The sequence below is a fragment of the Trachurus japonicus genome, chromosome 18, assembly GCF_045865225.1.
Source record: "Trachurus japonicus isolate A0001 chromosome 18, Traja_1.0".
Taxonomy (NCBI): domain Eukaryota; kingdom Metazoa; phylum Chordata; class Actinopteri; order Carangiformes; family Carangidae; genus Trachurus; species Trachurus japonicus.
The window spans coordinates 17,968,840-17,981,470 of record NC_140924.1 but is presented as its reverse complement, the minus strand read 5'-3'; the positions used below and the strand labels follow the sequence as shown (position 1 = coordinate 17,981,470).

Genomic DNA, 12,631 nt, shown 5'->3' with positions numbered 1-12,631 from the left:
TAATATGGAACAACGATGTGCACAAAACAAAACAAAAGTTCCAATCAGGACTGCGACGGGCGAACGTGCCCTCTGTGTCTGAAATTGTTTCATGTCAGGTTCAAATTTGGGGCAAAACTGAAAGAGAAAGTGGGAGATTAAAAACGGTAAACATGACGTTGTGTATTGGTGAATTCCAATAATTCACTCTAATCCCATTTAAAGCAATAATGTGATTATAGGAACAGTTACGTAAAAAGTCTAATCTGATTAATCAGAAGAAGAGATATAATCATAATTTGGTTGCCACAAATAGCTTCAGTCACGCTCAGTGTTTGAGCTGCTCGGAGGGGGGGGACAGGCTCATCCCGGGGTCCATTTAGTGACTTCACTCATGTTTGCATGGTCTTCATCAGCAGAGGACGTTTATTCTATATTTCCTTTGAGAAACCTACGTCCATGATGATCTGTTTTATGAAGATCATGTGGTGTAAACTGAAAGCTCCGGAGTTCCCAGAGTAAAAACCCCACCTTTGACCCGTTTTTTAAAAAAGAAACGAGAAGTTCAAACAGGGTCAAGTGGGATGTGATGACTGTCACATGCTACATCATATAAAATGACAACAATCAAAGTCTATTTTTCTTCTCTTGTTTTTACAGTGTCAGTTTCAGTTATTATTATATTAAAACTACAATACTGAACCTCGTTTGTGGAGGTTGTATGGGTGTCATGATGCCTGCAGGCAGCACTCAGGGCAAAAAACAGCTTTACCATCTCCTCTGTCTCAGGTATTCAATGTGTATTTTGATGCCCAGTTGCAGTAATATTCACTTAAAAAGAACAAAACACTGGTCAAGTATAAGGTCATAAAGGACGGTGCATTTAGCAGAATGTCATATAGTAAGTAAGTATTAGTCTCCATCAAAGACTAAATGTGATGCAAGTCTGAGGTTTACATTCAAAATCCCATGTTATACTGACATTATAATGAAAAGCACGATAACTGAATCCATCATAATCATAAAAAACATAAAAAGTAATAATAAAACATGATATACATGTTTTATTTTTTAGCTGTAACTCAATCCACATCTGTTCTCACATTAAAAAAAAGTTTCTCAGACTGTTTTTGTTTATTCTCAGACTGATTTATGGACATAAACACAAGTCTGGGATTTAATCTATTGAAATAAACCATAATAATGACAGTTATAATAAAAAGTTTGAGTCATGTCGGCCCTGGAAACACTCTGCCATCCCAACATAACAACAAAAACAACAACAACAACAACCAAGCCAAGTCGCTGGCTGTATAAATAATAAATAATGCATTTCGTGTTGTGCAGAACAGCAGAGCCGTCCAGATACAGGACTTTGCCCCCGTAATCTTCCTGCCCAGACCGTTTTAATCCAGGGTCTGCTGGAATCTGGCTGTCGGACATCTACAAGTAGATGAAAACGTTCGCACCAAGGGCAGCTCCCTGGAGCGGGGCCCAAACCCCGACGAAAACCCTCGTCCATCTGGCTTCATCCGGCGCCAGCAGCCGCAGACAGAACCGTGACAAACACGCCACACCACAATAAAAGCTGATTTTAGTTTCTGTTTTGTTTTTTTGACGAGCGATTTAGGATAAAACATTCATAGCTGGAAAGGAAAACTATTTTTTTTAAAGCCCTTAGCTCGCTTGTTAACATTCAAGAACAAGTCTACGACACTGTACAGATGTTTCGTATTCACCCGGGGGGCTGAAGGGCTCCCAGCGGGGGGGAGGAGGAGGAGGGGAGGAGAGGAGGGTCAACGTGACTCACTGATAGCAGCAGACAGAAAAAAAGGGAGGAGAGGTCAGACTGAACTTCTCCTACTTCCTCTGAGTGTGTATCACCTCTCATCTGAAATATGGCGCATCGTCTGCACGTCAGAACCAATTAGAGCCCGAAACAACAACCAGGAGAGAAAAGCACCTTCGCACTAATGCATCACTGTGGCTGAAAGTTGGCCAGTGTTCAGCATGTGTGTGTCTGTGTGTGTGTGTGTGTGTTTTCTTATACTGTTCCACAATGAGGGCTGCTCATGGCCAGCATTATCCCAACAGGGGATCAAATGGAGAGAAAGTGTGTAGTGTGTGTGTGTGTGTGTGTGTGCCAGGGTCAAACCAAGAGGTTTGTTAACATGGGGCATTAATCTTGCTTGGGCTCTCGTCCACACACACACACACGTCCACACACACACACGTACACACACACACAGACACACACACGCACATTCCCTCAGTTCTCTGCGGTGAGCTGAGATGCCCACAAGTAAATTTTTAATCACAAGCACTCTAATCACACAGTTCATCTTAAACACCAGTCACGACCTCCGCTAATACTCACGGAGACGACCTGCTGATCCTGGCGGCCTCGCCTCGCCACCGCAAACCTCCCGTCCGCCTGCACCCCGACACACACACACACACACACACACACACACACACACACACACACACACACTCCGCACTCTTCTATCATTTTCTTTCAGCTGCTCTTTTTGGTTTTTTGTTTGTTTTCTGGCAAGTCTAAGTTTTATGCAACTTCACCATCCCACAATTCACTTCCTGTCTTTTCTGCATCTATCTATCTATCTATCTATCTATCTATCTATCTATCTATCTATCTATCTATCTATCTATCTATCTATCTATCTATCTATCTATCTATCTATCTATCTATCTATCTATCTATCTGTCTATCTGTCTGTCTGTCTGTCTGTCTGTCTGTCCATCTATCCATCCATCCGTTCATCCTTCCATCCATCCAAAGGCCTTCATCCATCCATCCATCCATCCATCCGTTCATCCATCCGTTCATCCTTCCATCCAATCCAAAAGCCTTCATCCATCCATCCATCTATCTATCCATCCATCCGTCTATCCATCCATCCATCCATTCATCTATCCATCCATCCATTCATTCATCCATCTATCCATCTATCCATCTATCTATCTATCTATCTATCCATCCATCCATCCATCCATCCATCCATCCATCCATCCATCCATCCATCCATCCATCTATCTGTCTATCCATCCATCCATCCATCCATCCATCCATCCATCCATCCATCCATCCATCCATCCATCCATCCATCCATCCATCCATCCATCCATCCATTGAGAGATTTTCCTTCCTGTCATCTCTCATCTCTTGCTGTGAGAGTTTTATCTCAGTTGGCTCGGCAGGCTAAATAAAGGTTAAATAAGGAATGAGGGTGAATTAACCGCCTCCGATTCTGTCAGCATTTGTGTAAATCATCCGGAGATTTCGAACAATAGAGGCTAAATGTAGAGAAAAAAAGAAGAGAATTTACCTTTATCTTTTATTGATCACTGATTTATGATGTAAAATAATAATAAATAGAGCCCCAGAACATTATATTCATATTCATATACTCAGTCTCAGAACTCATGATAAGTTTATGTAGCGACCTAAATTGAATTCATCACAATTTTAACAAGTGATCAGGTCTCTGTTATTAATTAATTTGACCGGCTAATTAATTGAGTGATCATTTAATTTCATATTTGGAGCAGCTCTCCGGTGCAGACGCTCATGTTCACCTCTTCCTCCTCCTCCTCGCTGCCTCTGATCCCACAGACCCTGGATGTGCAAACAGTCCGACTGTGACTCGGACAAATGAAGGAATTTATGTCGTACAGCAGCGTTTCTGAGTCTTTTTCCTCTCCGGGAAGCAGTAAACACTCTGTGGTTTCTTGGCCGGCGGCCTGAGGACTATACAGTCTTTGGGGACGCTGTAGCGGGGAGCAGCCACAGAGCTGTATATCATCCTCTAATATTGTATAAATAAACTCCGTTCCCACAGCGTCGGTCTTTAAAGGGCACCCTCCTTCTAAAAAGACTCTTGTGATGAGGTTCAACACAGAGATGCAGCACAACTCACTTTATCATATTGACTTTTTTTTCTGTACATCCATGTGTGTGTGTGTGTGTGTACCTCCATTGTTATTCTCGGCATTGCTATAGTCCAGACAAAGCCCACATTCATCACTCCGTCTTGTGCCTTTCTTGTGGACGTGCCAGAAAGAAAGGGAAAAAAAGGAAAAGAAAGAAACCTTTTTTCCGGTCTGTGCTTGTAAATGACCTGCCGTACCAAAAAAAAGGGGGTTTATTAAATCACCTTTGTTTCTATTCTCTTCTCTTAACCTACTTCCTGAGCAGGAGATGGACAGAGAGTGAGGAGACAGATGGACAGACGGGAGCAGAAACAGAGGAATAAATGGTGACGGGGGGGAGAAAGCATCACCTGCTTCGTCTATAGTCTGAGATCTTCTCTAATGGACGTTCAATTAGTGATTATTTCTGTCATCAATATGTCTATTTTACAATGAAGACATGTTAACACAACACTACGGTTAAAAACCTTGTTGTGTTGTGACCAGTAGAGATAATTGGGCCTGATTGTGCAGGTTTGTCTGTCTGTTACAGCTTCCAGGGGAACAGACCAAAGCACAGACACACCTGCACAATGCTACTGATAAGATTTGTGTGCGTGTATGTATGTATGTATATGTGTGTGTCTTTGCATTATATTAATGACCTGAATCGGGGCTCATCTCAGTTACCTGGACCATTGCAGGTGCGTTTTTTGCTTTTCTTTTATAATGATGTGAGTGTTTTTATCGCTGTTGTATGATTCTATGAAGAGATTAATCAATACATGATCCTAATTGATTGATCGCTGGATTGCTGCACAGCTTTCTAATTGATTTCTTTTTAAACAAACTACTGTCAGATCTTAGATGCCTCAATCTATCTTGGTGTTATCTGCTGCACACACACACAGACACACACACACACACACACACACACACACACACACACACACAGACACACACACACACACACTCTTTATGTGTCATTGCTAACTGATGCTTCAACAGTAAAAACAAAACTTCAACCACAAACCAATCAACTAATGGAAAGGGAAAATATTGACCAACACATGCAACAACTGGAACTATACTACATCCAATAGAGCTGCAGATATAAATAGTTTGTCATTAATTGTTGTCTGTCTCCCTCTCTCTCTCTCTCTCTCTCTTTCCCTCCATCCTCCCCTCACGCTGCACGCGGGTTAATCTGCGCGTGCAGTTTCATTCATTTGCCGGCATAGGTGTTCACACAGTCCTAATCTGGGCGAACAGGCGAAATCAATCATCCCGACAAGCCTCGGGCGCTCAAGGAGACGATCACGATAAACACCCCCCCCCCCCCCCCCCCCTCCTCCCCAACACCACCACCACCTCCTCCTCCTCTTCTTCTCTTCCCCCCATCCTCCTCCTCCACAACACACACACACACACACGGCGATTGTTTCAGCACATAATCAACACACAGACACACAAAAAAAATCTCCTCAAGAGGTCTCACACCGAGAGATGTGGGCCAGATTAGATTAGATTTTTGGGGTCGTGCTGAATGAAATCGCTCCGCCACGCATCTCCAAATGACACACACACACACACACACATAGGTCTGCTGTGGTTATATTTCCTTTTACAGCACAAAGTGTCAGTGCGTTCATAAATCCGCTGTAAAGAAAACGGCGTGGCTATCGGTGCGTAACTGTCGCCACCGTCGCGGAGGAGCGGAGCAGAGGAGGCGGAGAGCAGGAGAGCGGAGCGCCGGCTGCTGCTGCTGCTGCTGCTGCTGCTGCTGCTCCAACCACCAGAAACAAACACAACCGCCTGTAAAAGCCCCGCTGAGCTGAGCCTCACCACCACCGGCCCCGGTTTTTCTCTCTCTCTCTCTCTCTCCAAATATTAATATCATTGTCTTTTATTCCGTGACACTGCACCAGACATGTCTACTATTGCTCCACTGAGGGGGATTAAAGGCGCCATGTAGGACAGAGATGCTGATAAAACACACACACACACACCGTCACCCACCTTTGTCATCTCGGAGCTGGGGATGAGAAGTGACGGCAGCGGCGGCGGCGGTGATTTCTCTTCTCTTTCCCCCTTCTCTTCTCCGTGTCCCGGCCAGCCGGCTCTCCTGCCCCCGCTTTCCTCCTCCTCCTCCTCTTCTTTTTCTTTTCCTTTTTCTTCTTTTCCTCCCTTTCCTCCTCTTCTCCTTCTTCTTCTTCCTCTTCTTTAATTTTTAGGGAAGCCTCCGGTCCTCCTTCACCTCCTTCGCTTGTTTTGTGGTTGTTCAGGTGTCGCAGCAGATCTGTCTGTCAGCGGAGGCTCCTCGCGACTCTACTCCTCGTGCAACAAAACGTTAGACGCCCCCCCTCTCCCTTCCCTCCCCTCTCTCTCTCTCTCTCTCTCTCTCTCTCTCTCTCTCTCTCTCTCTCTCTCTCTCTCTCTCTCTCTCTCTCTCTCTCTCTCTCTCTCTCTCTCTTCAGTAGCCAATGCGCGCGTGTTTGTTGTGCCCGTGATGCTTACTGACTTGGCACGCGCGCACATGCACATATGGCGCTCGCAGACTCACACACACACACACATAGACACGAGCACATTAGCGCGCATGGACGGTCCTAACGGAAACTGAGCCATATGTGCGACACTGCTCCTGTAACACTTCACTAATGTGAGGCCGGAGTGACACAGTGTGCGTGTGAGTGCGTGCGTGTGTGTGAGTAATAGCTTTAATATTAAGTGTGTGGCTCATGGTGGAGTCTGAGCCCCTGACATGAAAACACTTGTCATGCCAATAAAGCTCATTTGAATTTGAACTGAGACGTGATTGCAGACTGACATGTAAATGTTTTTTTGTTTTTTTGAGGACAGGGGCACGTTCAGAGATTTGTGGCCCCCTGGGCACACGCAGGAGTGCCCCCCCCCCCCCCCCCCCCTCTCTCATGCATTATTCAAGTCTGTAGCCTCTTGTGTTTTTATCATGTAGCAGAAACCCTGTGGTTAAGATGTGGTTGAGTTTAAGCTCAAAAACAACTGAATTTAAAGTGTAGGAAACACGGTTTTGGCTAAGAGTAAAACTTTGCGGACAACATTTGTTGTTATGCTTATAATAACTACTTTCTTATGTGGCTTAAAGCAACACTAAGTAACATTTCAACCTTCATATAATATTTTCAGAACTTTTGTGATGGTACATCAACTTACAACAGGTTGAACGACACCTCTGTCGTGGCCTGAGGGGGCCTGTGTCACCTTCACTGGCACTAAGCAACTTCCAGGTGGATGGTAGGAACCCTGCTCAAAAAACTACAAATGTGCTGACGACAGACGTCACTTCCCCATTCGTTAAAAACACGGAAGTCAATGCGAACGCCTATGTGGGATAACCACTATCATGGCAGAAGCAGCAAGAAAACCAAAGAAATTAAAAGTTTTGTCTGAGGAGACTAAAAAACTAAAGAGGGAGATTAACGGGATACGTTTCTATTCTAGTCAGTGTGTGAACTTCCACCGGCTCCGGCTCCGCTGCGTCACGGCTCCAGCACCCGGCAGCCCTCCGCAACACATACGCAGAGCTTCTATTTTAAATGTTGTAATGGGCTGAGGCCTGAAGTCAACAGGTCAGAGGTTTTCAGACACCATTTCACCCCGTTGACACCATGAACGAGGAGATACTGATTGCAAAATCATAAAATAGGCAGATCAACAGGTCAGTACCAAGGAAGGGAAATGGGGTCCTTCTTCAGGCAAAACACTACCGCTTCGGTCCACTGCCGCCGCCAAACTCAACCAAAAATGAAAGTTCTTTAGTATTGCTTTAAAAGGAGCCAACAAACAGTGATCGTACACATGACAGACATTTTCTACGGTGGCCCTGAGAGGCCAATGCACTGCTTGAGAAAACACACTGTAAAAACTACAACAACACAACGGAAGTAACGCAAAAAAAGTGACGGAAGTGAGGTTTTTCTTATAATATCAATATCTCATGATTCAGATATTATTGCCAACATGTTCTTGTGAAACATCACGCTGATGTTGTCTGTCACTTTTTTGCATCCCCAGAAACACATTTGTGTATTTATGTGTGTGTTTTCCCAAAGTTGCAGTGTGTTGGACTTTCAGGGCCACCGTAGTCTGACCATGTTCTCAAGAGTCGCACCAGTGGCCTATTGTTAAATCTTATCCCTCATATCTCTCCCCATAGTCCCAGTCACTTCTGTGCTGCTCTGTATCTGATTATTTAAAAAAAAAAGTAAATATTTCTAAACTGTTCCTTTGCGATACTTTTGTTTGTTTTTTAATCCATTTTTTCTCACAGTTTCATCAAACTTCCAGCGTCCGGCCTCGACTGATTGTGGTATTTTACTGCAACCAAGCCGACAACACTCTGTATAGTATCACAGATTAATTTACATTTATATTGACTGTGTCGTATGTGTGGAAGATTAATATGAGCACATTTTATTTCTCAAGTGATCCATCATGAGTTTCTCCTACTCGACAGCAATTTTACAAGACTTTATTTCACTTTATTTTCCATATTATCCATCTCCTACACAGCTCCAGTACAGACTAATAATGGCTCACTGGTAGCCTACTTAGAAGACAATTTATAGCTGTGACCTTCTTGTGCTTTCTGGCTTTTACCTCCTATTAAGTCCCACTTGCTTTTTGATTGTATATTTGTATTGTATCCTGATTTTTCTTTTTTCTTTCTTTTCTTTTCTTCCCCAGAGAGGCTGTGGACGCTCATCGAGCGATGACAGACAGATTGTTTGAGTAATGATCCGGGCTCAGGGGTGTAATGATTAAATGAGGTATTGTGTTTGGTATATATATACCAACACTGCTGCTGCAGCATATTGCCTCCTCCTCCACATGGGTCATTATTCCAGAGACGAACGGTAGACTTTGATTAGGCAACGCTGTCTCTTCTTCCTATTGATCCTCTGTGTGTGATGAGCTGAGTTCACCGCAGCTTGTTAAACAGCCTGCCGGCGATATTATTCATTGTTTTAAGCTTGTTTGTGCCTCAGCAATAATGCGTGACACCTCTGTGCTGAATGGACAATATGTGTTGGGGGGCTGTTGTTGTTGTTCTTTTTGATTGATAATATGTTTTCTTTTGTTTCATTCTCTCCTGTTTATTATTCTTTGTCCGTGCTTGATTTGATCGGAAAATACAGGGACACATATTTATGAAAAATATCATTATTTTCTGTCAGTGTAAAAGTTCTCTACTGATACAAGAGGCTCTTACAAGTCAATTATTGCCCCTTAAAATGAGCGAAGCAATATTTACTCTCCCCTATTACTGATTTTATTGACTTCTCGCAGGAAACATGAAATGAGCAAAAGTGGAGAAGGGACTGAAAACTCATGGGACACACAATAAAACTGTGTTTGTTGTGGTTATTTTCAGTAATGTGTATTCCAAAACTATATTTACTTTACTTGAGCTCTGAAAGAGATTTATTATTTTTAGAGGTGTTTTATGATAATTGAGCTTAATCAAATGCTAACCCTCTCTGGAGTTTGACTTAAAAGCCTCCTGTGCACTGAGACAGATAAAAAAGAAAAAGAAATAGAAGAAAACCTTCACTATTTCTGCCATTTTTTACAAAAAGCCAAAGTAAGTGTTCATAATTATTATTTTTTTCACAGAGAATGAATGTCATGGTCGTGTCTTTTGTATTTTTCTAAAGGATGGAAGAAAAAAAAAAGAAAAAAGGAAAAAAGTGAAACCAGGACAAAGTCACAGACCGTGCATTTTTACAAACATGGCCCCCTGCTCCCTTTGCGCAAGCGGAGGCGGTGGGAGGGGTTGGGTTGAGGGGTGAGAGGGGCTGTGGGTGGGTGGTGGGGGGACCGACGCCGTCCCCTGGACACGCTTGGCTTCATCTTCCATTTGAGCTGTCAGGGTGCAATCAGCAGACATGGAGAGCACTCCGGCTGGGCTCTGACATTACTCTGACCTCTGCGGGGTCCCTCACACCGCTAACAGGCCCCCGCCACTCTTTCCTCTCTCAGGGAGCTGAATAATTCAGCGCCGCAAGGTTGTGGGTGGCGTCGCCGGTGAAGCACGGCCAGGGGTCAATGGTTTGATTCCCTCTGGGATCAGCCGGGGCTATAAAATGTGTGCACTTGTGGTGTTATTGACAGTTGCACTCCATGAATTTCTAACTATTTCTGTCACTCAGTTTCACCCTTCTCTCTCTGCACTGACAGGCTCCAGCAAAGTGCAGACAAATGATTCTTAAATTTCCATTTTATTTCGTATATACTATTTGTATTGTAAGGAATGTATTCTTTATATCTTTTACGATGCAATATCCCATTGCAAAGTTTGGGATGTGGTTGACAAGCATGCATTTTAAAGCTTGTTTAACAGCCTCAAATCCTGCTGGAGAAACTCAAAACTGCTCAACTGTCATTAAAACAACAAACCTCAAAACTTAGTTCAGGGTAAAACTGCAGCATTGTCATCTAAAAGCAATGACACATTACTTTTTAAAAAATGTTGTTAAATGCATAAAATTAGAGTGACCAAGTTCAGATTGATTGTCAAAATTCAAAAATAAAGAAAAATCAAAGCTTTTTCACTGACAAAAAGGTAATGTATTTTCATGTTTAAGTTGGTAATCCAATATATTTAAAGGCTGGTGTGAAAGAAATGCAGCTAAGACTCATTCACAGTTAACAATCACCCTCCGATCTTCAATTTCCAATCCTTTCACAAAATCATTGTCCATAAGCTGTTGGTCGACTATTTCCTGTAAACATGTTAGATAATATTTCATTCATGTGTTCATTTCGACCTCAGCACAAACGCAGCCCTTACACCTTTGGTATTAACTCATCTAAAATTACCATGTTACTATTTCTGGACCGGAGCGTGGTGTTCAGTACCAGCGTTCACCGTATGAACTGGAAAGGCATAAGAGAAGGCAGCAAGCCTGTTCTGTGTTATTAGTGTAAAGACCAGAAAATAGAGGGATCGGTTCATGGTATTTTTTTTGTTAGTTTATAGTGTGTGTGCACATGTGTTTGTTTTGTTGTTGAGTCACACAATGAGCCAAACTTGTATGTTGTTGTATGTCTCGGATATGGAGTCCTTCTTGGAACTTGACTCAGTGAAAGGGACCAAACACAGACAGGGACTCGAACTTCTGGGACTCAAGATATAACTCAGACTTGAGGTCTAGAGACTAAACGACAACACTGAGTATTTGACGCACATACAGGGGAAATGAAATGTTATTGCTCATGGTCTCCAGTTCAACACAGAATATGATACAAAACAATACTATACGATACGGTCCGATATGTTGCGATGTGATAAGATAGGATACAATACATATGATATAATGAAATGCAAAACATATATGATACGACACTATCTGATATGATACAATATATTACATATGACATTGTAGATTGTACATAGGTTGAGTATGAAATGATACAATATGATATGACACAATAAAAATGATATAATATGATACAACACAAAATGATATAATTTGTAAATTATACAATATGTGATACAATTAAATATGATACAATATGATACATGTGATACAATACAATATGATACAATACGATATGATACAATGTGAAATGATATAATGCGATATGATAATACGATACAATATGATACAACTAAATGTGATACAATATACAATGTGATATAATACGATATGATACAATATGATGCAATATGATATGATAATACATACTAGCACCACATATTGCTTTCCATTAGCAACAATAACTTGAATATAATCTAGTTCTATTGTATTTTCTCCTCTAAACTCAACATTTTGGTTGAATTTTGGCAAAACGGTCTACAATGAACCAAAAAACAGCATTTTGCACCACAGAAAAATGCAAATTATGCACTTTATGATGATACTAATGTGGGATTTTGAGCTACAGTCATTGGATGAAAGTTTAAGCCCAAAGCACGACATGCATAGTGAGCCTCAATCAGGCCTTATTGACTTTTAATCAAATTTCCTAGGTTACCATGCTACTTCAAGTTAATTTGGATTGGCGATGCACTCCACCATCAACCTTGTCTGAGAGGAGGCGATATAGATTTTTTATTCCCTCCAGCACATTTGACTATACATTTGTCTTGTCATGGTTGTGTTTTGCATGTGAATTTGTGTGTGTTCTTTTGCTTTTCCTTCGCAGAACATTGTGTCTCGATTTGCCTCTAAAAGTAACACTTTGTTTCTCTCCTCCTCCTCCTCCTCCTTTGCACTGGTCACCGAAACGCAGGCCTCATTCACCTCCTTGAAGTTTCTTTAATAAGAAAATATAACAGACTCCAGGTCAGCGCTAATGGGGCGAGGCGAGTGGGGGATAGAGGCTCATTTAGTACAGATAAAACCTCTACTGTTCCAAACAGGCCTGTCAACACTTCCTGTCAGCGTTGCCCTCTCTCCAAACACACACACACACACACACTCTCTTTCTCTTTCTCTCTCTCTTTGTCAACTTCTTTCTTTTGCTGTCTTTTCCCATTTTCCTCAACTTTCCTCTTCTCTCTTCTTTCCCATCCGCTCCCTCCATCACTCTCTCCTCTGCTTCGCTCCTCTTTTCTCTCCCTGAATCTGCAGGGGACGGTGTTCGTGTCGTGATTAGGTTTCACAGCTTTCTCTCCAACTTTCTCCCTCTTTCTCTCTCTCTCTCTCTCTCTTCAGTGTGTTGTGTCGTT

The 12,631-nt window shown here is 42.4% G+C and overlaps 1 protein-coding gene across 1 annotated transcript in view; it reads right to left on the bottom strand.

The window, feature by feature from the left end:
• Nucleotides 1-6,245, bottom strand: part of gal3st3 (galactose-3-O-sulfotransferase 3) — a 35,409-nt gene extending 29,164 nt beyond the window's left edge. Inside the window, exon 1 of the mRNA XM_085759046.1 lies at nucleotides 5,932-6,245. The gene's annotated coding sequence lies outside the window, so the exon portion shown is untranslated. The remainder of the gene's footprint in view (nucleotides 1-5,931) is intronic.
• Between the last annotated feature and the right edge of the window lie 6,386 nt (nucleotides 6,246-12,631).